At 43.1% G+C, this 26,338-nt stretch overlaps 1 protein-coding gene across 3 annotated transcripts in view; it reads left to right on the forward strand.

The window, feature by feature from the left end:
* The first annotated feature begins 285 nt into the window (after positions 1–285).
* The window catches only part of TAFA4 (TAFA chemokine like family member 4), a 164,568-nt gene continuing 138,515 nt past the window's right edge, over positions 286–26,338 (forward strand). For 2 of the 3 annotated variants that reach the window (XM_055344025.1, XM_055344023.1), the window contains exon 1: positions 286–496. The gene's annotated coding sequence lies outside the window, so the exon portion shown is untranslated. The remainder of the gene's footprint in view (positions 497–26,338) is intronic. The other variant, XM_055344024.1, reaches the window with a different exon arrangement.

Below are 26,338 nucleotides of genomic sequence, written 5' to 3' on the forward strand. Positions count from 1 at the left end.
GTGTTCCGGGAGGGTACCTTTGCGCAGCACCTGCCGGGCGGCGACCACCGCGGGGCGCTCGGGAGAGGCGCCGCGAGCCGAGCGGGGGAGCGGGGCGGGGCCGGGGGCCGGCCCACGTGGACCTCCGGGGCGCCGGGGCAGGGGCAGCCGTGCGCCCGGCCAATCAGCGCGGCCCGCGGGGCGCCCGGCCCCTCCCGGCCCCTCCGGGCCCCTCCCCGCCCGAGCGCCCCAACGCCCGCCGGCTCCACCGCGCACCGCTCGCCGCCCCGTGCGCGCCAGGCTGCGCCCGACCCGGGGCCCGGAGTCCTACCTGCGCTGCTGCGGCAGCTTCGGAGAGACCTGGGAACTCGCGCGGAGAGCCTGCGGGGGGCGATGGGCCACTGCCGGGGCGCCCGCGGGGAGGTGGCGCGGTGAGCATCCTCCGGCTTCGGAGCGGAGGTCCGTGCCTCCACCTGCGCGCGCCGGCCCTGAGTCCCGGACGCTGCGGCTCTCTCCGGTAAGGAGGGTTGGCAGGGCAGAGGAGGGAGGGGGGGCGGGAAGACGGGGTGCGCTTGTCTGGACCCCCCCCCCCCCAGTGCTCAGACTGTCTCCAGGGCGCGGCAGCCGCCTCAGGCTGATCCCGACTTGGCTCAGGGCAGCCCCCCTCATTCCGACGCTCCGCTGCGGTGGGTGGCTTGCGCCCCGAAGTTGGGAGCGGCGCTCCTAAGTGGAGCTGGGGCGGCTGCCAACTTTGGGGTTTGTGTCTGCCTCTCAGAGATCCCAAGGGGTGCCCCTTGGAGGCGCGAGGGGCCGCTTGATGCAAGGCTGTGGGGAGGGGGCGCACCGGCTCGGAGTGAGCAGTGGCTTCGCAGCCTGGGGTTCAGCCCGTGGGTCTGAGCCAGGACCCGCTGGGAGCCCGCTTAGCCTGCGCCTGGGGTCCTGGCTGCGGGGCTCCGGCTGTAAGGACGCTGCGCGCCCCCGGGGCACAGCTTTCGGCCGAAGCGCTAAGCTTCCCGCCCAAGTGGAAAACTCCAGGGGGTCTCGAAGTGCAGCACCTCGCGATTGCCCGCCAGGCCGGAGGGTCTCCGTCGCTTCTTCCCCTATTTTTCAAACCTTCTGGTGCCTCATTTGCCTTGGCACCCGGCTCCTGCAAGGGAGGGCACCGTTAACCCTCCACTCCTGGCTTGGGAAGGATGGGACGGGGAGAGGGACTGATATCCTCCCGCGCCTGGGCAGGCAGCCCGAGCTGCCGGTGCGTTTTGCTCCTGAATCGGTATCATTGAACGTTTTGGGGGTTCCACGGCTGCCGCTGAGAGCCTCAGCCAAGCTATGATTCACCTCCCAGGAAGGTGTACACGCGCAGGTTCATGCTGAGAAGTACCCAGGTGCCCACATCCCTGCACCCCAACCGGGATTTAATAAGCCCCCGACTCTCCCCTTGGTGAAGCCCTTGGTGAAGCATCTGCATCCCTGTACTCTTTCCCATTTAACTTTTCTATGGCCGTCCCTCCAAGACTAGCAAGGTTGATGTGATGTGACAGGCGATCCCGGTGTGTGGGGATGGGCGTGTTCAAAGCCCTTAGTCAGCTTCTTTCTCTAATATCCTTGATGTAGGGATTATCCACACCAACCCGAAAATTCCACCTGCAACACCCAGACACCCACACTTGCCCAATCACAATATAATCAGTGTTTTCCACTTGGTCATTCTTGAACAGATGTATGACTTAAAAAATTCTTCAACAGCTCGCTGTGGGTTTTACAGTGACAAGCACTTCTGCTAAGTTTGTAGTCATAAATCTAGTGCATAAGCCTAACACTTGCTCTGGATTGGAAATACAGATCTTAATAAGGCAGCAAGAGAATGGTTTTTCAGAATCATCGTGACTAATGATGACTTACGTCCTCCCAAACTGACCGGGCGAGTTGGCATTGCTCAGTTGTGCAAAAAGCTTTCTTCATATGTGTGGACATTTCTTGACCAGTAATCTCATAAAGCTGTATTTCAAGGTTTCCTCCGTCAGTTCTGCTCATTGTTCTGCTTTGTGTGACTTTTCTGCCTTCCCTCTGTGCCATTTTAACTACCTTTGACACTTTAAAATTTATTACAGGGTTTTAAGTCACGATTTGACTTGGCCAGTTTTCCCTGTTAAAGATAAGAAAGTTGCTATTCCCAGAAAAGCAAGAGCTGCTAGTTCACTTATTTTTCAAGGACTTTAATTTTTTTTTAACTTGTCTCCCAAACACACACAAAAACCTCACAAATATCTCTACTTAATTACCGAATATTTTTCATTGGAGGCAACATTTCCATATTTCTAGTACTAGAATGTTCTAGGTCACTTGAATTTCAATATTCATTTTTTGCTTTTTTTAGAGATGTGTATTGTTTGATGACCTAGTTCCATTTAGTCTAAAAAAAAGTCTTTGTCCCCCTAACTCCTTTTCAGTGGCACATAGCCTTTCTCTAATAGCTGCTTTTATCTGCACAGCTCATTTATTGTTACACTTAATATAATACTTTGTTATGTAAATGACGTGTTGATGCATATGATATTAAAACTGCATTCACTGGGGATTAACCCATGGGGATGACATCATCACCAGCCAATCCTCTATCTGATTTGAACATGCATTGACAAGAGTCACATTATCATATTGAGCAAGGGTTTCTATATTGCCTGTGATGAATGAGAGAAAGAGGGAAATCATTTTGGCTCTTTCTTACTCTCAATTAGCTTCCCAGTTGGAGAGTTTTGGGGATTTCTATACTAAGAAGCTTAGTTTAATAAATTCTCCGATTGCAATTTATAGATCTCTTTAGAATTTGCAGAAGTATGTTTACCCCCTTATGCCTTCCTCTTCTTAGGGAGTCTTATACATTTTGGTTCTATTTCTTTACAAATATGGATAGACATCATAGTAAATGGACTAGTCCTTTGACTTTTTTTTTTAATCTCAATATAAATGGAGCATCTAGATGATGGATTCATTTGTGTACATATGTGCATTTCATCAGGTGTTGGATAAATAAATCTGCTAGAATTAGCAAAATGACTTCAAGTCTTGAAGCCAATTGTGGATGACTGGGAGATCATACAGTGTTCTTAATCCTAATTTGTTAGGGAGATACAGGATTGAGGTGAGGGACAGGCATTGGGAAAGAGACATCCACAAACTGGTGAATTGATCTTGGCCACATTAATCACTTCATAAACTATTTGTTTCGAAAATATGATCAAAAAAAGCTCACGTCCTTCCTAGTAGTCCTTACTTACAGACATAGGCTTGAATTACACTTTGTAATAATACCCCACTCAGTTCATGATCTCTGGCAACCCACCTCTCGCAAGATAAAATGAGCTTTGATATCTTTTAGAAAAATAAAAGTAACTTCGTGTTTTACAGTTGCTAATTCAAGCTAAATCCACTTTCTTTCCTAAAGTCTGTGAAAAAGGGCTCCTGTGTGTTTTTTTAAACATAAATTTAATTGCATAATCTGGTTTAAAGAAAGACTCAAAGGCTCACAGAATTTTAAAGCTGGAGAGTACCTCAAGAGTTCAGTATTCTAAAAGATCAAGGGTAGAAGGTGTTAGGACTTAAATCTTCTGCAGCGTAAAGAGAACTGGGATCCTAACTTCTAGCCCAGTCTCCTTTCCTGACTTTTCCAATAAAGGCCTGCAGGGTCGTGTTGGCATGGTGGAAAGACCCCTCATTTCAGCTGTCCCTGTAGAGCAGGACTGCGTTCACCTCTTTCACTATCAAGGATCAGTTTGTTAGGACATTATGCTGGTTGAACCCAGCTCAGGGATTTGACACCTGTGTGCACCAGCTAGCTTGGACCACTACCTAGTAGTTGTCGTAATATCTGCAGTTATGAAAGGAGCATTTAAAGGGGGGGTGGTGGCGGGCACCTGGGTGTCTCAGTTGGTTAAGCATCTGCCTTTGGCTCAGGTCAGAATCCCAGGGTCCTGGGTTGAGTCCCGCATCAGACTCCCTGTGCCACGGGGAGCCAGCTTCTCCCTCTGCCTCTGTCTCTCTCTCTGTCTGTCTCTCACGAATAAATAAATAAAATCTCTAAAAAAAATAAAGGGTGGTGGCAGTGGAAGAGGATTGGGGTAGGGTGATTTAATTTGGACCTATTTGAGCACGTGAAAAGACACAAATATTAAAATGAAGGTGAGGCATGTTACAAGGTTTGAGAGCTCAGAATATTAATTTATCGTGTGATAGCCTCCTCTTTCATACTTTGTACTTTGTAGTTGCTGTAAAACCAAACTGGTAATTTGGAAAAAAATCCCTCTATTTTCTGGCATGGTTGTGAGTAATGATAATGGTGCCCTGCATTTGTTGAACACGTAGTGTGTGGCAGGTGTAGAATGTTGATGTTAATGAAACATCCTGGTTAATAAATGGCTTTCTGTATATGGGAGAACTACTGATTTTCAAAGAGTCATGAATCTAAAACCGTATTGAATCTTTTTTTGTCACTCTTTTTAATTCAAAAGATGTCAGGATCTTACAGTAGCAAGTCATTAGCATGAGCATAGATAATTTTAATTCAAAAGTATGGTAGTGTCAGATATTAGGGAGTTCTTGTTAATAAAATGGCAAATAAAAATAAGACACTATATTTAGAAAGATAGATAGTAAAGATGTGGCTAATTTGTCTTTCATAAGATTGGTTGTAGTATTGTTAGTGCAGAAGAATAAAATACCTCTTTTAGAAAAATTTCCTTGTATTTCTTATGAAGAGAAAACACTAGGCTTTTTTTTTTTAAATAAAAATGTGGCATTGCCAAAAAAAAAAAATCCATGTGTTTTTTTTTTCTGTAAGTTGATTTCAAACTAGAAAGCAATTGAACGTATCTGCAGCATTTCATTTGTCTTAACTAAAGGTGGAACCGTCCAAAGCCAGTTATTATTAGTTTTTAAATGACGATTGTATCTACTTGAATTTTTTGTTTCATATCCGTGTCACATATCCCGAAGTTTTCTCTGAAAATTCAGTTTATTTTATTCATTGATTTTCATCTTTTGCTTAATGAATAATGAAAATACTGATGAGACTTGGGTATGCCATAGGTGCTTCCCTCTGCATTACTGGACCTAAAACTCAGACTTGAGGCACAGTGTCTAAAATAATCAAAGAAGGTTTCCAGCAAGCAAGACACTTAAAGACCATCTAGGGCAGTGGTTCTCTCTTTTTCTTTTTTTATTTTTGTGTATTTTTTTATTGGAGATTGATTTGCCAACATATAGCATGACACCCAGTGCTCATCCCGTCAAGTGCACCCCTCAGTGCCCGTCATCTAGGCACCCCCCCCCGCCCACCTTAGGGTAGTGGTTCTCAACTGGGGGCAGTTTTGCTCTGTAGGGGACCTTTGCCAACATCTGGAGACAGTTTTGCTTGTTATAACGTGGGAAGGAATTAGGTAGGTCTGTAGTGGGTAGAGGCAAGTGGTGCTGCTAAACTTCCAATAAGGCATAGGGCAGCCCCCAAAACAAAGAACCCCGGAGCCTGAAATATGAATAGTGGGGAGGTGGAGAAACACCGATCCAGAGCAACGTGGGGCCCAGACCAATGAAATGGCTTATCCAGTGTCCTCAGCTCCCTATTTCTGGCAGAGAGCTGAGGTCTCTAATGTATAAGCTAAGATTCTTGTCATCACTCCAGGCTTCTGTTTTGAAGATGTCTTTTCTTTTTGATTTAATTTATAACGATAATACATGTATGTGGTAGAAAATTCAAAACATTGTAAAAGGGTTTGAAAAGGAAAGTGAAAAATGAATCCAGTTCTGCCATTGAGATAATACCTTTCTGTGTTTCAATACGTGTATTTCCAGTTTCCCCCTTCTGCCTTTATCTTCATGTAGATGGTTAGACCAAATCATTTTAGATAAATGGGGTCACCAATCATATAATCGGTACTGCTTTGTTTACTTGGCAAAGGGCCATGAGAAGCCCTTTGGTGTACTCAAGGCTGGGGAAGGAGTCTGACATCCATGGGGTCAGATGAAATCCCCTTGATTGTGAAGACTTTCTCTTCAGTGGTGGCCATTTACCTGCATATATATGAGACTCGGATGCACTGTGGAGCCATTCTGGGAAGGATGATAGTTCAGTGGAAAGAGCTCTAGGTCATTCTTTTTCATGGCTGTGTGTTTTTTCTCTTTAAAAATGCATCTTCCTACTGGCCTTGAAACACCTGAACTTAAAAAGCAATTTTGAGTTTCTTTATAATGCATTCCCCTCTGCCAAAGACAGCAAGTTTCATAATGTCAGTGCTGGAATACGTCCTTCAGTTCGATTTTTTATTGTTGGTGTCTGGTTTAAGATTTTAAGTAGTTTGAAAGCCAGACGTATTTTATACAGTGGGGCATTTAGTTAAGGCCATCTCAAAACACATAGTTGGGGTGAATTCTCTGTATATGTCAGAAGGGGCAAGAATTCACTGGGGCCTGCAATCTCCGTTACTATTTAAATCATTTGGCAGCTCTTCCAGAAGCAGCCAGATTGTAATGTAAACATCTGTTACCTTTTCTCTGCTTTCAGAAGTGATTATGCAACCCGGCTTCACATCCGAGACACAGCTTTCTTCATCTATATTTTTGGATTAATTCCTTCTCAACACACACACACACGCGCACACACACATGCACACATCCACGGACAGAAATCAAAAGAGCCATAAAATTGGTTACCATGGGTCCAGTCCTCCCAGGATAAAACTCGTGTCTTCACACTTTGTTCTGCTCTTTGCAGACCGTTGGATCTGCTCAGGAGCATGGAGTTCCATTAAGCAAGCTGGGCGATGGCTAGGAGTCTGTCCCCTGGTACCAGTATGGTTCTCCTTGTGTGCTGAATTTTCACTCACCTCAGCTGAGGGGATTTGGGGAATGAACTGGTTAACATTTAAACATCCCCAGTAAGGGCGTGTACTGCCAGTGGGGGCCGGAGTGGGCAGGAGTGGGCAAGGAGGCATTTAAATGGAATTGGACATTAGATAGCAAATGTCTCTTTCACTGAAGTTTTCTGCAGGTATTTGCCATTTTCACATTAGGGAATGCTTGTTAAATATTTGCTCTGTTGGCCTTTCAAAAAATTATAATAGCTATAATAGCTGTCATTTATTGAATTACTGTGCTAAGTGTTTTATTTTTTTATTTTTAGAGATTCATTTATTTGATAGAGAAAGTGAAAGAGAGAGACTGTGGTAGGGGGAGGGGCAGAGGGAGAGAGAGAAAGTCTCAAGCAGGCTCCGTACTGAGCACAGAGCCCGACATGGGGCTCTATCTCATGGCCCTGAGATCACAACCTGAACAAAAACCAAGAATTGGTTCCCCAACTGACTGTGCCACCCAGGTGTCCCTCCACTAAGTGTTTTAAAACATTACACTTAAAGAAATTGCACTTAAATACAAATAGCATTAAGTTTACCTCCTTTTTTATTTTTTTATTTTTAAAGAATTTTTATTAAGATTTTATTTTTAAGGGATCCCTGGGTGGCGCAGCGGTTTGGCGCCTGCCTTTGGCCCAGGGCACGATCCTGGAGACCCGGGATCAAATCCCACGTCGGGCTCCCGGTGCATGGAGCCTGCTTCTCCCTCTGCCTGTGTCTCTGCCTCTCTCTCTCTCTCTCTCTCTCTCTCTCTCTGTGACTATCATAAATAAATAATAAAAAAATAAAAATAAAAAAAGATTTTATTTTTAAGTCATCTCTATGCGCAGCATGAGACTTGAACTCACAACCTCAAGATCAAGAGTCATGTACTCTACTGATTGAGCCAGCTAGGCACCCCACTGCTTAACCATTTTTAGGTCCGTTTTTAGGTGTGTAATCCAGGGGCTTTAAGTATTCACATTGGTGGGACGTCTGGGTGGCTCAGAGGTTTAGTGCCTGCCTTCAGCCCAGAGTGTGATCCTGGGGTCCTGGGATCGAGTCCCACATTGGGCTCCCTGTGTGGAACCTGCTTCTCCCTCTGCCTCTCTCTCGGCGTACCTCATGAATAAATAAATAAAATCTTTTTAAAAAAAGTGTTCACATTGTTGTGTAGCCATTACCACTGTCCATCCTCAGAACGCTGTTCATCCTATAAAACTGAAGCTCTGTGCCCATTAAACAGCAGCTCCTCTACTCCCTCCTCTCAGCTCCTAGCAATTAATTCTTCTTTCTATCTCTAAGAATTTAACTGCTCCAGGTATCTCATTGAAGGAGAATCATATAGTATTTGTCCTTTTGTGACTGGCTTATTTCACTTCGGATAGTGTCTTCAAGATTCATCCATGTTGCAATGTTCCCTTTTAAGGCTGGGAGCACGTGGGTTGCTGCTACCATTTGGCTACAGCAAATAATGCTCCCATGCACATGGGTGTACAGATACCTCTTTGAGTCTCTGCTTTCAATTCTTTTGGGTATGTACTCAGAAATGGAATTGCTGGATCATATGGTAATTCCATTCTTAATTTTTTGAGAACCTGTCATACTGTTTTCCATAGAGGCTATATCGTTTTACCACACTATCATTTAATCCTCCCTTACTAAGTTCTGTAAGGTGGAGAGAGTCATCATCTCCTTCCTGTACATCAGGAAAGTGAAGGACATTGGATGGAGCCACAGGTAGCTTGTGGCAGGAGCCACAGTTTGAACCCAGACAGTGTGATAGAGCCAAAGCTCTTACTTGATCACTCATTCTTCCAGTTTAAGAAAGATTAACCGAATGCCTCATGTGCACAGCCCAGGTGTGGTGGGGGATAAGAGATAAATAACAAATGTGTTTATTGTGAGGAAAAGCTCTGAAAGTCCTCATCCCGCCACACTAAGGAATTTGATTGAGATGTGGAGCTCCTCTGGGCCCCATCATTGTGAAATTGGTATTTGATCAAAATAATAAGAGACCAATAAATATACACTGTGGTTATTTTGGCTGTTAATTTTAGTGCTGCCTCAAATCCTCTGGCGATTAATAACCATGCAGCTCTTGGTTTTTAGAATGCCATGCCAATGTTTGCTTTTCGTTGGAGGTGGGGGGTAGTGGTGGGTGTAGACAGTACAAGGAAATAATAGAGATCAAGATAAGCTTTAGGTAGGATCTGAATGATGATTGTGTTTTTGTTTTACAGAGACGGTAGGCAGAGGACGTGGGCATCTTTCCCTCCAAAAACACAGCTTAATGGAGTTATTGCAAAAGAAGGCACGTTTAGTCACTTTATAGAATTAACAATTGATCAGTTTTGTGGTTCCCGAGTCCTTTATAAGCACCCCATGTTTATTCATTATTGTGATTACACAGTGGAAGCGGCTCTGCTTGATGTGATGAGCAAAAGCAAGACACCAAGGCATTTAAATACACTTGAAATTAACGTTTGCACAAATAGGTGTCTGATGGGGTATTCTAATTTGATTCTAAAGGCCTAGAAATAAGCCCGTAGCTAAGGGTGTCCTCCTGGGAATCCTAAGTCAGATGTGTGAAGTTCATTTGCAAGGATTCTGTGTTATTTAAAAAGAAAACCGCAGCGTTTGGAACACATCAGCCCCACGTCCTTCGTGGGCGAGCCGGGGAAGCAGAGGACCAGTAAGCTTGGCTGTTGATACTGGCCTGTATTGGGTCCCCCTCTGGGTGGAGGAGCAAGCGCTGATGCTCCTGATCAGGATCAGCCTGTCCTGATACATAAACTCAAACAAAGTACACTAATTATCCTACGGAAGTATTAATCAGAGAAAGAAAATACTCCTCAAGTCTGAAAGTTAAGGTCACCCTGAGAAAAAGGACTGGCAACAGTCCTAGAAAACTCTTGTTTCTTCAAGACATTTGATTCCAAATTTACTCCCTTCACATTTACAAAAGACTCATGATCCCAAGTGTAAACTCAGTTTCTGGTTTGATGTGCAAATATTTCTGAACCATAGCATAAATAGACATGAACTTACAAGCAGTTGACTACATCCATATACAAGTTTCAAAGTCCTCATTTACTTAGAAGTGAGTAACGAGGAGAGATGAATATAGGGTTTATGCTGATTGCAGATTTTCTTTTGTCCTCTGAACAGTCTGGATTTAAAAAAATCTATTTCATGTTATCAATTCTGTTTGGTAAGCCCGTATCCCAATTGTAATTCCTTTTATTGAAGTATAGCTGGCAGACGATGTTACGTTGGTGTCAGGCGTGCAACACAGCGATTTGACAAGCCTGCACATGATGCTGCGCTCACCCCAAGTGTAGCTACCCTCTCTTCCTACACAGCACTATTAAAGTAGCATTGACACTATTCCCTATGCTGTATCTTTTATCTTCCTAACTTACTCACTACACAACTGGAAGCCTGTATCATCCATTCCCCTTCATCCATATTACGCAATCCCCAAGGCGCCACCCCCCTGCCCGCAATTTTGTTTGTTCTCTGTATTTATGGATCTGTTTCTGCTTTAGGGTAGTTTGTTTCTTTGTTTGTTTTTCAGGTTCCACGTATAAGTGAAATCATATGGTATTTGTCTTTTTCTGTATGATTTGCTTCACTTAGCATAACACCCTCCAGGTCCATCCATGTTGTCACAAATGGCAAAGTCTCATTCATTTTTTTTTAAAGATTTTATTTATTTATTCATGAGAGACACGCACAGAGAGAGACGCAGAGACATAGGCAGAAGTAGAAGCAGGTGAGCCTGATATGGTGAGCCTGATGTGGGACCTGATCTGCGGGCCCCAGGATCACAACCTGAGCCAAAGGCAGACGCTCGACCAATGAGCAACCCAGGTGTCCCAAGGTCTCATTCTTTTTTATGGCTGAGTAATATTCTACTGTGTGTGTGTACATACATGCCACATCTTCTTTTTTTTATCTTTTTTTAATTTTTATTTATTTATGATAGTCACAGAGAGAGAAAGAGAGAGAGGCAGAGACATAGGCAGAGGGAGAAGCAGGCTCCATGCCGGGAGCCCGACGTGGGATTCGATCCCGGGTCTCCAGGATCGCGCCCTGGGCCAAAGGCAGGCGCCAAACCGCTGCGCCACCCAGGGATCCCCACATCTTCTTTATTCATCTATTGATGGGCAGTTGGGTTGTTTCATATCTTGTCCACTATAAATAATGTTTCAATAAACATAAAACATAAGGGTGCCTATATATATTTGAATTAGTGCTTTTGTTTTCTTTGGGTAAATACTGTTGTGGAATTATTGGACTGTATGGTATTTATATTTTTAATTTTTTCAGGACTGTTTTCCATAGTAGCTGTACCAGTTTGGATTACCACCAGCATCATGCATTCTTCTCCAATTCTTTTTTTTTTTAAGACTTTATTTATTTATTCATGAGAGACAGAGAGAGAGAGAGGCAGAGATAGAAGCAGAAAGAGGAGCAGGCTCCATGGAAGGAACCCAGTGTGGGACTCGATCCTGGAACTCCAGGATCACACCCTGGACTGAAGACACGTGCTCAACGCTGAGCCACACCCTTCTCCAGTTCTTAATATTTTCACTTAGACTGGTGCATAAGAACTTTCTGGAGGATTTTGTTAGAATACAGATTCCCAGGGGTCACCCTCAGAGCTACTGTTTCTATAAGTCTAGGACAGAGCCTAGGAATCTACATTTTTGACAAACTTCCCCTGAGTACTGATGCTGCCAAGCCTATGCTTCACACTTCTTTTTACAGTTCCATCTTTCAGCTAAAAAAATTGTAATACGGAAATTTTGATACAATGAGGTTGTTTTTTGATTAAGTTGTGAGTTTCTCATTTTGTAATATGCTGGTTGAGTTTGTCTAAATTGTATAATTCTGGGATCCCTGGGTGGCGCAGCGGTTTGGCGCCTGCCTTTGGCCCAGGGCACGATCCTGGAGACCCGGGATCGAATCCCACGTCGGGCTCCCGGTGCATGGAGCCTGCTTCTCCCTCTGCCTGTGTCTCTGCCTCTCTCTCTCTCTCTCTCTCTCTCTCTCTGTGACTATCATAAATAAATAAAAATTAAAAAAAATTTAAATTGTATAATTCTGAAAATCAATTAATTTTTTTAAAAGATTATATTCAATTGAGAGAGTGGGAGAGAAAACACAAGCAGGGAGAGGGGCCTCTGGGAGGGAGGGGGAGAAGCAGGCTCCCTGCTGAGCAAGGAAGCCCATGCAAGGCTCTCCCAGAACCCTGAAATCATGACCTGAGCTGAAGGCAGACGCTTAACCGACTAAGCCAGCCAGGTGCCCCTGAAGATCAATTTAAATTACTGAGCCCAAAATACAAATTAGATGTTCTTTGGATCAGTGTTATATATGAGAAACTGACTTTGGTAATGTCTGTAAGTTTATTTCAGAGTGTAAGGTGTATTTTCTGCAGTTGAGGACTTTTAGAATAAGAATCATATAGTTTAAATGGATATCGAGGCAGTTTTGCTATACATAGCACATAACCAGCATAGCACCTTCTGGCTGATGTCTATATGGATCAGGAAAAAAAATGTGGCTTCTATTTTTCTATAGTCTGAGTCTGATTTAAATTGTAATCCTATCGGCAGGTGACACACAGGAATTTCGTTTTGGTTCCTGTATAGTTAAGACTCAGCAGATGTTAAAAGCTGATGTGGATTTAAGATTTCATCCGTTCTGGGAATAATTGGAGATTTAGTTAGGACCAGAAGATGGAGTTGCAGATAGAGTTATAGGACTTTAGGGGGTATGGGAAGTTTTTTGCGCAGATGCCTGGCTTGTTGCATTCTCTTACCACTTGGAGGAATAAATTATCATCTGTGTTTGCTTAAATGGAAAGCTTGCAGTGGATTTTACTTTGTCTTGCGCTATTAACAAGAACTTGAAGTTTGCAAACCAAGGTCTCTTCTGAATGAAAAACAAATGTCGAAGAACTTGATTTTTTAAATCATCATTCATTTTTTTAAAAAATTGCGGTTTTGTGAGAATTTTTAGAGACAGGCCGACTTACAGAAATACGTGGGTGCTGGCAGGAAGGTGACGATTGGCAGCCACCAAGAAGAGTGGATGGGCTGGGTCAGAGCCACTTAACCTCCTCTGTCTCCAGAGCTGTGTTTTAATTACGTGGCTGGTTTGCAGAGCTGTGGTGCTCTCTCGAAGGCTGCGGCGTGTTGCGTATGACTAGGTTTGCGCTAACATTTCCTCGGGACCCATCAGTCACTGCTGTCCCTTTGGCAGGTTTCACTCTGGTCATCTCTGCCCGACTGTCAAAATGCTATAGCTCTCCTCCCTGGCTGCTTGCCATTTTGCCCTTTCCCCCCGTCCAGTGCTCAACTCCAGACAGTAAGAAGATGAGGCTTCCAGGCCGAGTGGCGGACTAGGGCACTGCAGAAGCTGTTTACATGGAAGATAAAACAGAAGGTTCCAAACAACAAATTTGCCCTAATCTTTTTTTTTTTTTAGAACAAATATGCACTTAAAAAAAAAAAAAGTATGGCATTTTATTTACTGTAAAGCCCAGAGCATGGGATGGAATGCTCTGCTGGCGGGGAATGGCTGGTCAGTGTTACTACAGCTCCTATTGTATCAAATGGACGGGGATGCCCGCAGAGATAATAGAGGAGCACAGCAACCAGTGACCTTGTGGAAGCCCCACTGGTAACGTGCAAGCTGTAAAAAAATAAAAGTAAAATTGCAGCAAGATTACAAGTAAAGAGCACCCTAATGACCCCTCCAGCCCATTTCTAAACCTCTCTCCCCAAATCCTATTAAGAGTATGGCTGGTATCATTCTGCACATATTGAAAATACATTATATCTCAAAGAAATCCCAACATGAGGGGCGAGATTGGCCTTGATGATGTGCTAGTAGACTCTCTAACCATTTGAAGTTCATTTGTCGGTGCTCACTGACCAACAGAAGTAGGAAGCAGATCTAGCATTTTACATTTATTTAAAAGTAACATGTGGAAATATCACAGTCTATTGAACTTTTCTATTTATGTTATTTAAATTGTGTATGTTTCCTAAATATGCAGTATCGTCTGACTTTTCTCACTTAAATAGTAATTTACTACACATCTGGTTCAAAGATTTGAATTGTTTGCTTACCTTTGTCTTGGAGATCAGTCCATATCGATACATACATAGTTCTTGTCTGTGTCTTTAGCTGTCTCACTTTCATTAGGAATGTACTACGTTTGATTTAGTTGTTCCAACAGGTGGGCATTCAGATTTGTCCATTTTTTTTCTATTATAGAGAGTATTGTGAGAATTTTTTTTTGAACGTATAGTTGACATACGATGTTATATTAGTTTTAAGTGTACAACATAGTGGTTTAAGAGTTATATACATTATAAAATTAAGTGTAGTTAGCATCTGTTAATACAAAGTTATTATTTTTTAAAAAGATTTTATGTGGGATCCCTGGGTGGCGCAGCGGCTTGGCGCCTGCCTTTGGTCCAGGGCGTGATCCTGGAGACCCGGGATCGAATCCCACATCGGGCTCCTGGTGCATGGAGCCTGCTTCTCCCTCTGCCTGTGTCTCTGCCTCTCTCTCTCTCTGGGTCTCTCATGAATAAATACATAAAATCTTTTTTTTTTAATTTTTATGTATTTATGATAGTCACAGAGAGAGAGAGAGAGAGAGAGAGAGAGGCAGAGACATAGGCAGAGGGAGAAGCAGGCTCCACGCAGGGAGCCTGATGCAGGACTCGATCCTGGGACTCCAGGATCAGGCCCTGGGCTGAAGGCGGTGCTAAACCGCTGAGCCACCTGGGCTGCCCTCAATACAAAGTTATTACAGTCTTATTGACTGTATTCCTATACTGTGCTTTTCATCCCTGTCAATTTTTTATTTTGTAATTGGAAGTTTGTACCTCTTAATCCACTTGATCTATTTTGCCCATACTGTTTTCCATAGTAGTTGCATCAATTTACATTCCTATCAACAGTCCATGAGGATTCCCTTTTTTTAAAAAAAGATCTATCTATCTATCTATCTATCTATCTATCTATCTATCTATCTATGAAAGAGAAAGACCATGCATGCAAGAGTGGGGGGTGGGGGTGAGAAGGAGGAGGAAGAGGAACAAACAGACTCCACACTGAGCTAGGGCCACCGTGGGCTTGATCCCAGGACCCAGAGGTCATGACCTGAGCTGAAATCAAGAGTCAGACACCTAACTGACTGAGCCACCCAGGTGCCGTGAAGATTCTCTTTTCTAGAGAATATTCTTGAACAAATTTAAATCTCAAACTGAAATGTAGTGTTTACCAGTTAAAGTCCTCTAATAATACATGTAACTTTGTAGCCATTTGTAGTTTTTTTTTTTTAAGTAGACCTGAAATAGCCTCCTCAGAAGGATGTGTTTTATAGCATCAAGTTGCTTAAGAATGCATCTGGAAGGGGCGCCTGGGTGGGTCAATGGTTGAGCATCTGCCGACTGGCCCTGGGATCCAGTCCCGCATTGAGCTCCCCATGGGGAGCCTGCCTCTCCTTCTGCCTAGGTCTCTGCCTCTCTCTCTCTCTCTCTGTGTGTCTCCCAGGAATAAATAAATAAAGTATATATATATGTATGTATGTATATATATATACATACATACATACATATATATATATTTACACACACACACAAGAATGCATCTGGAAAATGTGGGGACTGCAGAAAGCCTCTTTCATTGTTACATTTTCTCGGGAATTAAGATATATAAACTCCAGAACAGATTAGGCTTTGGACTTTGTAGATAAACATTCTTAAATGTTCCAATAGAACTTTATGCCATGAGGGAGAAAATTCTAAAGTCTGTGTAGTCCACTAGCAGAAGCTACCGAGCCACATGGGACTGTCGAGAACTTGAAATGTGGCTGTTGTGACCAAGGAACTGAATTTTAAATTTTATTTTTTACTTGATTTAAAAATTTTTTTTAAATTCAATTAAATTTTATTTATTTTAAACTAATTTAGCCTTACCTTTAAATAGCCACTTGTGTGTTGTGGCTGACATTTTGGACACTGCAGGTGGAAGGTAAACCCTGTAGAGGAGATACGGCTACTATTTTACTGTTTTACTCCCAAAATGTTTTAGTAAGTGACTCATCAAGAGAGAGAAATGTAGTCTGTTTTGTTCGACAAGAGACCCAAGACTCTTTAATTGAAAATAGAGAGAGGGATCCCTGGGTGGCGCAGCGGTTTGGCGCCTGCCTTTGGCCCAGGGCGCGATCCTGGAGACCCAGGATCGAATCCCACGTCAGGCTCCCGGTGCATGGAGCCTGCTTCTTCCTCTGCCTATGTCTCTGCCTCTCTTTCTCTCTGTGTGACTATCATAAATAAATAAAAAAAAAAAATTAAAAAAAAAAAAAAGAAAATAGAGAGATAAATAATTTACTGAAAACAGGAGGGAGTCCTTAAGATTTATCAGGTGTTTTCCTTCCCTCGTTCAGACTCCTGTCTGGTCTAACCTGGCCAGGCTGCCTGATGGGAGCCCCATCGTCCTACTGGGGCAGTTCTTTGTAAAGTGAATTGATGGCTATGTAAATACAGCCATTAACCTCAAGCACCTCAGACAGCTCCTTGGGCGCTGCAGTTCTCTTGCCCTTGAAAATGCTGGTTGATGGATGCCAAGATATTAAAATTTTTTTTTCTTCTCTTACTGTTTGGAAACACTGGACCTTCTAAGGTATAGGCCAAAGGGGCCAGTGAAATTGAGGGCCTACTAGGTGTATATACGCTGGCAAGAGTTTGGAATTCTGTTATTACAGAGGGATATTTTATAGGTTTGCTCTAGAAAGAGAAGAAATAGGACCCTGTATATTCATAGGTACATCTTTGGAAAAAAAAAACCACACTGGGATATAATTCGAAAGCACTGGTCAAAGGAAGTTTGTGGAGAATTTGGAGTTTCTCCGAATTTGCAGATGGAGTTTTATAATTCTGAAATTTTGTATATATTTTAAAATTAATAGCATATCTTGCTGTTAAAAATACCTTCTCTGACTTTTCTTGGAAGATAGGTGTAGGGGACTGAGTGGGGGTGGAGACAGAAGATTGATAAGATTCCCATGTGGAAAATGCACGTGGTTGGGGCTCCTGGCTGGCTCAGTCAGTAGGACATGCAGCTCTTGATCAAAGTCGTGAGTTTGAGTCCCACGTTGGGCATGGAGCCTATGAGAAAAAACATAAGAAAAAGAAAAAATGCATCTGGTTGTAGGAGAAGTAGCAGTTGTGTAGAAGTAGGGCCAAAAGATGGCAGTTGCTGCTAGTGTCTTGATTTTCTGATGTCATCTATGATCTGTTCTCCTTGCTTATTCTCCTCTAACCACCTTGGCCATCTCTCATTTCCTAGAATGCCTAAACTCTCTTTCTACAGTGACTCTCTATTTGATGTTCCTGTTTTTCCTCGGAATGTGCATCCTGCTTGTCTCCTTTTCTTTTTTTGGCTGGCTCCTTCTCATTCTTTAAATCTCGAATGTTACCCCAAGTACATAAATCCCTTACCTACTCAGAGCAACAGCAATCTGGCCTCCTATAAAGCATTGGTGGGTGTTTCCAATTGCTGACTATGTGGAAATGCTTTGAAAACTGCAGCTTAGTGTATAAATGCACACTGTCATTATTCCTGAAGTTCTGCCAAAAGCCACATTGCCTGTGCCAAGCCGTAGTGATCTTCCATAAGGCTGGGCACTGGTGTGAAAACGCAGAGGTGTTGAATTCAGAGCCTGGGCTTCTACCTTTCCATCTGATCCTCAGTAAATGCCATCACTTCTCTGAGCTCTCCATCTTACCACACTGACACACAGGGGAGGAAGGGTGTGATATTGTTCTTGGGTTTGGATGAGATAGAAACACACATGATTTTATAAGTAAATTTCACAGAAGACAAAACCTGAAAATTCAAACCATACAATACCTTAGTCTCATAATAAGTGCAGTTGAGGTACTGTTTACATCTGAAACTTGTTATTATATTAACACGATGAGGAAGTATGCAACACTGACCAAGTCTTCTGCAAGGTTTCCTGAGGTGATGATATCGGAGAATTTGCCTTTCTTTCATTTACTTAATTATTGATCATCCGTTTCTACAGAGTATATATACAATAGAGGGTTGTGGAAGAGATGTTAGTTGACATAATATCTACTTTTTTATGCATCTAAAAATAGATACATAACATTTATTTTTCCTTCTTCCTTCCTCACACTTTGATTTCTAACCAGGCATATGCTCTACAGAATCATGACTGTTTCACAACCTCTCTGGCGCTAAGGTGGACATGTGAGATACATGTAGGAAAGTCAGGGGGTTTTCTCTTCTGCAGAATCTTGCTAAAATCAAGAGTGGAGCCCTTTGTGGATCTCTTGAGTCCTGGAATGTGATGTGATAGTTGGTGCTCCAGCAGCTATCTTGGTCTCTGAGGTGACCTTGAGGATGATGGGCAGGTAGGAAGAAGGCAGAAGAGGAAGATAGAAGCAGTGGGAGGCCTTGATGGTTGTGTGGTGCTAAGGTACCTGCCTTGGCCTGTCTACCACTGGACTTAATTTTCATAGAAGAGCAAGTCATTTTGTGTTGAAACCTTTATTTTCTACATCATTGTTGCAGGCAGTGATGTGAAATGATACAGGTGAAAGGTTAGCACCAACTCCTTAATGAGTTCGTAAGGTGGTAGAAGGATTTATGGTTCATAAATCCAGAAGATTCTTTCAAGTTTTGTGTAGACATAGCTTTAGTTCTGAAAAACCCGAGTGATGGGAAAAGGCATGTGATACCACAGATTTGGGTGGTGGGGACTCCTACTACACAGAGAAATACTGAGGGCCGTTTCTGGAGAGGTTTAAACAGAGATATTCTGTGGTTTGGGGGGCAAGATATGAAGAGAAAATTGCCAGGGCTATTAAAAGCCATTAGAGAATTCTCCAAATTGCCAATATTGAAGTTAGTTACAACTCCTTCTCAAATAAATTGAAGTCCTACCCATTTGATGTGTTTTGACAGGAAATGTGTATTTATTGCCTGAAATGACTCCAATTGCTGAGCTCTGAACCACAGTATATCATAAATGATTAACATTAGACAGAGCCAGAAGGAACCTCACACCTTTTCCTGAGCAGCATTCTATAAGAAACAATTTCTCACAACTATAAGGTATTTACCCTATTTCTAAAAGTACACATGCATCCTAGTGGACTTTGGACTTGTCTGTCAAAAAGAGTTACTGCTTTTGTGGACAGAGAAATAGTCACTTAAAATCTAAGGAAATGAACAGATAAAGTCAGCATATCTTGATCAATACCATATTTATTGAATGGGGATTAGAACGTTCTCTGGGTTTCTTTCGTCTTCCATATATTTCTCGAAGGCCCATTTTGCATAAGATGGGCACGGTACAATTCTTGGTTTATTATGGCTTTCGTATTCGGGGCGTGGTCAGTCTGGTAAGGGAAGGCAGCGACAATGAAGACTGGAAGAAGGATATTCCATGTGGAGGAGATAGTCTATTGAAAGTGCAGGGGTAGGAAAATTCATCTTCTACAACATTTGACAGTTAAGCTTTCTTATCCTCCAGTTAGCACCCCGATTATTTTCTGCTGGTGCATTTCCAGCAATAGCACTAAATGTTGATACTTTAAAAATACACGAGTGCCAGGAGGATGGAAGAGAACTCTAAAGTTGGTTGGTTTTCAAGGAAGAGCTAATCTGAGGGCACAGTAAACACTCTACAAAGAAAACAGTTTTGCAGTGTGCTCAGAAAAACCCATCAGGTTCCCTTGTGATGGTTTGTGACTGCATTGTCTTTTGTGGAAGTATCTTCTGATTGTGCTTTGGTTGCTGTTGGGTCAGAACTCAGAGCTTGCACACGTCCTATGGACTTTATTTTTCTATTTTTTTTTTTAAGATTTCTTTCTTTTAGGGAGACAGAAGGAGGGGGGAGGGGCAGAACAAGAAGGAGAGAAATCCTCAAGGAGACTCCCTGCTGAGCTCACAGCCCAACGCAGGGCTCAGTCTCAGGACCCTAAGATCATGACCTGAGCCAAAATTAAGAGTTAGACACTTAATTGAGCCATCCAGATGTGTCCTGTGAGCTTTATAAAGTCAGAATTTGGAGCCAAGGAGCTAATCCTGGTGGTTACTGGAGAACACCTCAGTGAAAAGGGATTAGAAGAGTATGTGACTTCATAGGGCAGCCTCAGTGGCAAAGATGGAAGTTATCCACTGAAGCTGAGATCAGCAATCCTTTTCTCAAATGGCCATATAGTAAATATTTTAGGCTTTGTGGTCACGTGGTCTTTGTTACAACTACTCAGCTCTGCCGTTGTAGAGGGAAAAGAGCCAGAAAGTATGTAAATGAATGAGGATGGCTATGATCCAATACCAATCTATTTATGGACTTGGGAATCTGAATTTTATATCATCTTTACAGTATCAAGAAATATCCTTTTAATCCCCTGCCCTTCACCCCCTTTTACAAATGTGAAAACCATTCTTAGTTGACAGGTTGTATAGAAGCAGGTTGATTCAGTTCTTGGGTGGAGTTTGTGGACTATTGCACTAGAATAAAGACCCATTTGACTCCCCTTCATAGCTGCCCTTTAGAAATCTAATGATTTCTAAACTTCTAAATTTTATTCATTTTCACATTGCCTTCATGGTTTCTTCCCCAAATTTTTCCGTAGTTCTATTGAAATAGACTTATATTTAGTCTCATCTTAAACAGTAATATTTGTGAAATAATGAGCGTGATGTCCTGATTAATGAAAGGCTGAATGCATCACTTCTTAAAATAATCTCTGAAACTATTGATTACTAAAACAAAAAACATGACTTTGTGCATGAGATCATACCTACCTTACTGACTTGGCGGCTTTCGTTAATTTTTAAAACTTGAGGTGTAACTTAAAGTACTCCAATCTTAACCATTAGAGCCTTGTGAATATGCACATACACGCAGCACACCCACAAAACCACCACTCAGAATGCAGAATTTCTAGTACTTGATGGGTCCCTTATGCCTGCTTGTCATACCCACCCCCCAAAGGTGATCACGAGTCTCCATCTGCTTTGGCTTTCACTCTTCTATGGCTTCATAACTGTAGAAGCAGTGTGTATTCTGTCCTGATTTTTTTTTAAATTTTTATTTATTTATTCATGAGAGACACAGAGAGAGAGAGGCAGAGACACAGGCAGAGGGAGAAGCAGGCTCCCTGCGGGGAGCCAGATGTGGGACTCGATCTTGAGACTTCAGGATCATGTTCTGGCCTGAAGGCAGCGCTAAACCGCTGAGCCACCCGGCCTGCCCTGTCCTGAGTTTTTAAAGCAATGTGATGTCTGCTAATTAATGTAACAATTTTTCGTTTCTGTGTATTTCATCCTTCTGAATGAGCCCCTCTGTACCTACCCATTCTGGTGTTAAATGTTTTTTTCCTACATTTTGGCTGCTATGAACATTCTCACATGTTTTGGGGACACACACACGCTCATTTCTGTTGCATACCTTTGTTTTTTTTTCAGACTGTTTGAGCCAGGGCTGTTTCTGGCCAGAATTGTTAAATAATGAAAATAAAACATAAAAAACACTCCAGCAGTGCTTGTCATGTGCCAAACACTATTCCAAACTCCTTAAATATATCAACCTTTTTAATTGGGGGGTGAGGAAGACTACTGTCTTCATTCTGCAGGTGAGAAACAGCGACGAAGCCCCTTGCCAGAGCCACGCAACTAGTTACTTGGAGCTTGCATTTCTCTCCAACTCTCTCTTTCTGCCTTTCTCTGTCTCTGAGAATGTCTTTCCAACATTGATCTGATTAGGAACATTGATCTCTCTGAATAGTTACCCTTCTGCAGGACCTCAGGCCCGGGGGAGAGCCAGCAAGGAACAGCACTGTAAATTGAACTAGCTAGCAGCTCGTGATTTGAGCTGGAATTTGAACCCAGGTGGTCTGGCTGCAAAGGCTCTGCTCATAACCATTCTGCTAAATAAAACAAGCTTTGTCTTCCGCAGTCTTTCCCTGTCCCTTCCAGCACATCTCTCCTCCTCTTCCCTGGCTGTTTGCTGTTCCAGCTGGCTGTGCTGCCTGCCTCCCCTGTGCCCTCTGTTCTGCTCCCCAATGGTTAGTTTTCTTTTGCAACCCTGCCCGGCCGGCCGGCCACTAGGTGTGAAACTGGGTAGCCTTCGGAAAATGGGGCTCCGGAGTCACTCACCTGGATTTCAGTCTTGGCTTCGGTCCTGACTGTGCAATCCTGGGCAGATAATGTTAACCCTTTCCGGTATCCTCATCTATAAAAAGGAGAAAAGATCAGGTGTGAGTTGGATGGGAAATGCATTCACAGCACAGTGTTTGACACACAGGAAGTTTTCACTAGATACAGGCAGCTCCTGTATTTGTTATTATTTATTTTGGCTGGTGTTTTTCAAAAGGAGTGTCATTACGACCATTTCAGTGAAAGACTGAGCAGCTCAGAGTCTTCCGAGTTAATTCCTCTAAGACAGACAATTCCCTAGTAACCCCAAGTGTTGATCTCTAACAGGATAACCTGGCTGGAGAAGTGTTTTGGGGCAAGATTCCTTCCCCCAGTGCCTTTAATCACACCTTTCCCAGCAGCCACCTGCATTAGGAACCTGGGTAAATGCCTTGAACCCCCAAAGTGAGATCCACAAGTGGTTTAACATGCACTCAGAGGAAAATATTAGAGAACCCAGCCTCTTTTCTTTCCATTTTGTTAATCTCTAGGGGTTTTCCAGAGAGTGCGTTCTTGGGGCTTTCCAATTTCCCAGCTATAACAGAAGAAAAACTGAGTTTGATCTTTTGGGGCTTAAGATCTTGAACAGCCATGGATCAGGGAGCACTTGAGTCGAAGCCAGCAGCACCTTGATCCTCCTGGTTTTCAGCTATACCCATTATTATTATCATTATTATTATCATTATTATTATTTCATTGTGGGGGCTTGGACTTAAGACCCTGAGATCAAGACCTGAGCTGAGATCAAGAGCTGGATGCTTAACTGACTGAGCCACCCAGGTGCCCCCAGCTGCCCAGCTACACCCATAATATTAATTCTTTCTGAATGCAGCGGCACACTCAGATGAGTAAGAGTGATTAATGGCATGCAGCTCACTTGCTCATCTGGTCCCTGACGCCTCAAAAATGCAGTGGGTTGGGGGTGGGAGAAACCAGGGGTGTTCACTGTATAGAAAAAAAATAAAAGCCCGATATAGTGTTGCTCACCCCATTTTGCATTAATGCTACTGTTTTGCATTTAATTAGTGGCCAGTAGTTACAGGCATCTAACATTTTAGTCGTGTCCTTGAGCTCCAACAGTCTTTTAATCAAGCAGTCCCCCGCTCTCCCCCCCTCTTTTGATGTACTATCTGCAGGCAAATAAAAAGACCCAGCTTCGATGGGACTGGTAAAAGTGGACGGGAGATTTTGGTTTGCAGGTCTTTCCTTATGTCTCATGATTAAAGGGGCCCTGGCAGGTATAGAAAAGGAAATTGCTCATATACCCTTTAGGAGTGGGCTTCCCTTTAATGTCTTGGGACGTGGGAAACAGACAAGGGGAAAGTAATAGAATGGAAATAATGGAATAAAGGTGCGGGAAATATTCTGTGAGCCTAGACTCAAAGAATGATGGAGAAGGATCAGTGATTCGCTCGAACGTAGCGGATGAAACATTGATCCAAGGGGGCTTAGGGGGAGGGGTGGTGCCTCGGAGGTGAGGTGCGGAGAATTGAAATGATTTCACACCACTTGGGCTGATGATCTGGGCACTAGAGCCCTCTGCATGGATAAGAAACATATTACTACTAATAAGGGCTTTGAGCCAAGACAGCCCCACCTGCTGACACATACATCACAACATGAACATACCCTTTCCAGGAGGCTTTGTGGCATCTTATTTTTCTGTTTAACCTTTTCTGACATGCTGATATAAATTAACCAATCTTCCCTCCCTTTCCCCTTACCTGCTACCCCAAGATTACAAGTGAACTTATATTTTTGTGTCTTTCCTGTTTATTGGTTCTCTGGCTTATTTATAAGCCATACAGTGGCCAGTGGTGTCCAGCACATATACTTTCAAGTATTTGTTGATTAGCTTTGGGGATTGTGCTATACTGTAGAGATGCTTTATATTAGGCGGTCTTCTTCTGAGAGCCTAGCTTGGGGTGTGTGTGTGTGTGTGTGTGTGTGTGTGTGTGTGTGTGTGCGTGCATGTGCGTGTATGTGTGTATGTGGCTTTGGGCAAACAATTTAATGTCTCTCATAGCTTCTGTTTCTCCATGTGTAAAGTAGAGTCAATCATACTCACTAGCTAGGAGGGACATATGATACAGGTAAACTAGCATGAGGACAGTGCCCAACACATAACATCTCTGTTAGTGTTCCCTTTCTCTTTCCTCCCTTAATCCACATCCAACAGGGGGTGTAAATCTTTTAGAAAATAGCATTTAGCTCTCATTGGAAAGCACCTTTTAATTGTTGATGTTTTGTCCTTGTCTTCTGAGATGATAGAGACGGGGAGAGGAGAAATAACCACGCACAGTCTTCTATAGGAAAAAAATGGATTATGGAGGATTAATTTTTACAGTTCGTTTTATCGATTGGCTTGACATAATTGCTCTCTTCTGGAACATCAACAGTGTCTTTGCTTTCAGCAGCAAGCTGCTCAGAATGTGACCAGCCCGTTAACATGTTTTGGGGCTACAGTTATTGAAATGTAAATTCCACAGAAGGAAAAGAGACAGAGTTTGACCCTCTTTTTGGGAAAGTGACATCTAAAATGAGCAAGTATTCCAGGCAAAATCTATCATCAGATCTTTTTTACATGCTTAGTAATTTAATAGGAGATAGGAGCTGATATTTATCAAACACTTAATTAAGTACCAAGCATTGTGTCACCTTTTTAATGGTGTTTTGTTATGACAAGCCTATGAGTTGGGACAATGGAATCTGGCTGCACATGGGGTTTGGTGCTGAATTAAGTGTCTAAAAGAAAAATTGTATATAGTCAGAATTCTTCCCTGAAAAATCCCATATAATATTTTTGAGTATAACCCTGTAGAAGAGTTCTTATTCCTGAAGTTTGAGAATTGCTGAGCTAGTCTATAGGAAGGAACAAAGGGAATGCAGAAGTCTGGGCGTTCAAATGTGTTGAATAAATGAATGTTGAATGAATTCTGCTTATAAGTACCAAACTTCTCTAGATGGGTGATGGGTTGAGAATTCTTAAGTATTTCTCTGGCTTAAAGGGTTGGCTTGCTTCTCTTTTAATCTTAAACCTCTTTAGCCTAAATCTATCCTACGAGATTTGTTGTTGTGACGTTTAAACACTGTTGTGTGGAGACTAACCTGACACTGCTTACGTGCTAACGTGAGTTTGTGTATTAAGTGTGCCTATAATGACTCCATGGTGCCTTACTGCCTCATTTCTATGGAGGAGAACCTGGAGTGAGCTGACTTGGCAAGGTCACTGTGAGACACTGGGATGGCCGTGCATGATCCCAGCCTCCTAGTGTTCACACCTTCTTGGGCAGGACCTGACTTGCTTCTTACCAATGGAATACAGTAAAGGCAATGGGATGTCAAAGCTGTGATTGTTGCATTATGTAAACTCTACTTGCTCGCAGGCTTGCCCTGGAGAGCATTTTGATAGCTTGGGAGATGTAAGTGGGCATTTTGGGAAGCCCCATGTGGCAAGGAAATGCAGATGACCTCTAGGAGGTAAGCACTGGCAAGAAGCCTTGAAGCTTTCTGGCCTCCAACTACAAGGATAAAGGACTGACTAGCCACCAACCATGGGAGTGAGGAAGTGGGGTCTTCTCACGTTGAGCCTCCAGGTGAGAAGCTGGCCCTGGCTGACACCTTGACTGCAGCTTCATGAGACCACAAACATTGCACCCAGCTAAGCCATGCCCAGATCCCTGGTCTGCAGAACGGTGAGATCATAAATGTGTGCTGTGTGAAGTCATCAAGTCTGTAGTTAATCTGCTATGCAGCAAGCGATATACAGACACACAAATAATGAGTGTCAGGACTTGAACCCAGTCCCATCTGATGGCAGACATGAGGCTCTAAGCAGATCAGGGAGGGCCTTGAAGGCCATCTGGTCCAGCAGCCTTTTGGCAGACGCATGGAGCTTCCACTGTCTCCCTGGCCGAATGATCAACCAGCTCTTTCGGGACTCCCGACAGACTGGGGGAATTCATGGTTTCTGGAGGCATTTGCATTCCATGTGGACAGCTTCCTAGTTCATTAATTGACCGATTCACTTACTTATTAAATAGAAGTATTTCCTGAGGGTCTTCTCGGTTCCAGGCCCTGTGCTGGGTGATGGGCTGTGGTCTTGCTTTATAGAACTGACATTGTCATAATTATTAAACCCATATTTCTACACAGCCATGACTTTTAAGAAAATTTTACTGTAATTTCTCTAAGTCCTAGTTCTG

This window comes from Nyctereutes procyonoides, unplaced genomic scaffold (genome assembly GCF_905146905.1).
Source record: "Nyctereutes procyonoides isolate TBG_1078 unplaced genomic scaffold, NYPRO_anot_genome, whole genome shotgun sequence".
NCBI lineage: Eukaryota > Metazoa > Chordata > Mammalia > Carnivora > Canidae > Nyctereutes > Nyctereutes procyonoides.